Below are 3,514 nucleotides of genomic sequence, written 5' to 3' on the forward strand. Positions count from 1 at the left end.
CCTTATGCTGATCGGAGTTAGGCAGCCCTGGGGCTGCCGCCGCGGCCACGCCCATTGGTGTGACGCGGTCAGCTAGTGGTTAAGGGTTAGGATTAGGGTCATATTCTAATAGTGTCTACATCCAGTGCCTTTTGTAAATGGAATCACACTCATTGGATACAAACAGGTTCCCTTTTATAAACAAAATCATGTTTATAGGCTATATCCAGCGCCCATTTTAAACAAAATCATATTTATTGGCAATATCCGGTACACTTTATATAAACAAAATAAAGTTTATAGGCTGTATCCAGCACACCTGCATTTACATGTAGGCTCATACTGACACTTAAAAGAGGCACGCTGGGCAAGAAGTCCACACTCATGGAGTCAGGCTGAACAGAATTTGCCATGCAATCAAACTGGCCAAAAAACTGACATTCGATAAAGTCAAGATGAGCAGGAAATTGACACTTTGTGAAACATGGCTGAACCGATGGCCGGCACTTGGAAGAGGTATATTTTCAATAGGCGTGGTTTACTATACTTAAAGTGTTCTGAATCTGAAACTCAGCATTTCTTTTTTGTTACAAAAGATTACTTATAGCGTTAAACTTATAGCGTTAAACCTACTATCACAAAAACAATTGTAACAGTACTCAAACAGTTAAACACAGCACTTTGCTCTGCAGCCCTTCAGCTTATGATCCACATCCGAAGAGGAGATGACATTATCTTTTGTTTACATTCCTAGCTGAGCTGAAAAGGTTCTCTCTCTCTCTGCTTCAAGCATGCATACAGTTCAGAAGAGCTCACAAGAAGATTTTAATATAGAATTACAGCAACTAAACAAAATGCAATGGCAGCTTTCAGAGAAGATAAACTGTATTTTGGAAACTTGCAATTTGTAAATAGACAATATTACTTGTGCACAAAAGCAAATATGATAACTGTATGGTGATATATATATAAGTAGGAAATAAGAATAAGAACAGCTTAACAACCATTACATTGTAAAACATTCATCCTGATGCTCATCACATTTGTTTTATTAATGTTGAGGAAATATTAGAAAAAATGTGTTCTGTTTCAGTTTTTTTCTTCCATGAATGTATTTCCCACAGCTTCTGACAGCTAGCATGGTGCTACCAACCATCTGGGGAATAGAAATTAAAAGATAACAGCTACAAGTGTATTCGCACAGTTTATTTTTACTTAGATTCCCTATATTTGTAGCTGCTCATACATTTACAGCATTTGGCTGTTGTTTGGCAACTGTTTACAGAAAACTGACAGAATTTACATTGACAACAGACGACTCCACGTTGGTTTTCTCTGCCACATGAGTCATTTTGCCGAGCAGTTGTCTCAGCAGCTGTTGCCGAAAATGCAGCCTTTTATTTCCATGCCCTTAGTAATTATTCACCATCATGGCTTTTCCCTATTAAATCTTCAAAAAGACAAGTTAAAAAATGATTTACAGTGACTGGCGCAGGAAGCTGTCCATCTGCAAAGTAAAACTTCTGCTCATCTAGACTCATCTAGAGGCCATATTCTTGTGTCAAAGATTTCACAGCTTTATACGCACACTTGCTTAAGTAATTATATTAAGCAAGAAAGCTGTATTTTCCCTGCATATGTTCAGCATATTTATGCGAGAACAGCAGTAAATTTTAACAGATGATGTGATGCCCCTGCTATGAATTCCATTACCAAGTATGCATGCGATAATTATGTCATAGATGACTATATTGCAGATATAAAGCTAAATTCTGGGCAACAAGGTAAACTTATGAATTCCAAGCCTTAGCACATTCTGTAGCAGAAACAGCATTTATATATTGAGAAAATGCCAACTTATTTGTAGCAGAAATAGCATCACCAGAAAGCCCCAATTCTTTTTTTCCAGGAATAAAGGGTGAACAAGCGTAATAAATAGACTTTTTAAGTATGGAGTATGGGGCTGTACTTTAAAGCCAATCTAAAAGGTAATGTAAGACTTGGTGGTATAATTCTAAGAGTCAGCGACTATGCCCAGGCTATAGGTCTCGCTCTTCCTAGCTATTCCTGCCTGGCACACCACTAACTGACACCTACACTGTCCCTGTCTGGCACACCACTAGCTGGGCCTAATTAGGAGAGAAAGGCACACCAGCTGATGTAGAAGGCAGATACACCACCAGGAGCCACTACTGAGGCTAGTAGCACAGTTCCGCAGTATCACATACACAGTTCAGGTAACGTAATCCAAGTATAATAATCTTCATGCAAAACTATTCAACAGCAATAGTAGTTTGATCAGAGTTATGAAACAGTTCCAGCAGACTTGCATGCAGGATAGTACCAGATGATAATTGAGGTAAGTGACACAGTTCCTTTGAGTCTGCATGCAAGATTATGTGAACAGATAACAGAAGATCCAGATGATATATAACAAATTATACAAGAGCATATGCACACTATTAGCTGACTGATAAGGAGAGTAGACTTTATACTTATCGTCCAGTGCAAGTGGCATACAGAAAATATCCAGTAACCGTCCAAGGTCGGTCCAGGCGGCAAGCAAGGAATGTCCAGTAACTTAGCAGAGGTCAGTGCAGGCAGCAAGCAAGGGAAGTCCAGTAACTAGCAGATGTCGGTCCAGGCAGCAAGCAAATATAGCAGTAATATAGCAGAGGTTAAACACAACAGAGTAGTCAAATACAATCCGAGGTCGAAGTCCAGAATATCAAATATCAGAGTGCTCACCCAGCAACTAGTCAAAGCTATGCTTATCATGGGCGATGACTGGGAGCACTCTGCACATTTAAATATCAATCATTCTCCAATCAGTAGCCGGCCACCTTCCGCACAACCAATCACACAGCAAGGCCGTGTCAGGTAGAGATCAGCTAACATTGCTCCAGTCAGCTGAGCAGGTCATGTTTAGAAAAAGTGGGGGGAAGGCTGCACATCCCTAGACACATGCTGCAATGGAATGGTTAATTGCTTAGGCATACACCGCCTCTATTAGACTGAAAAATGCATGCCCTGCATCCAAAACAATGCTAACATCTATTATGCTAGGAGGAACTTTAGCTTCCAATATGGTTTGCATGCAAAGTATAAAGTACTAGACACTTGCGCCACGGTGAGGCAAACCTCCGGGCAAGTGACCTAACCTAAATTTAAAACCTTGGGAGCAGCTAAGCAAAAAAACGTATAACTTACATTTTGTTGGAGAGCGATGAAAACGCCAGCGCATACCACTAAGGCTGCATCTGAAATGACCACCAGCTCAGTGTGCAGCACCTATATCCGTCTGGTAGTCACTAGATGGTGTAGGGGTATGTGTGCACCACCTAGCACTGACCTATGGGGAGCTATGACCAGATGAATGTGAGGCTGCACAACCTATGCACTGTGGAGAATGACAGTTCTGGCATGTAAGACATGCAAGCTGATGCTGATGTCAGCATTATCCCTAATGTCTGTTTTTCAGGATAGACTATAGTTGAAACGGAATATGGAGGTTTCTGCCTGGCTTTTAACCATT

Source organism: Hyperolius riggenbachi, chromosome 5, assembly GCF_040937935.1.
Source record: "Hyperolius riggenbachi isolate aHypRig1 chromosome 5, aHypRig1.pri, whole genome shotgun sequence".
In the NCBI taxonomy this organism is placed as follows: domain Eukaryota; kingdom Metazoa; phylum Chordata; class Amphibia; order Anura; family Hyperoliidae; genus Hyperolius; species Hyperolius riggenbachi.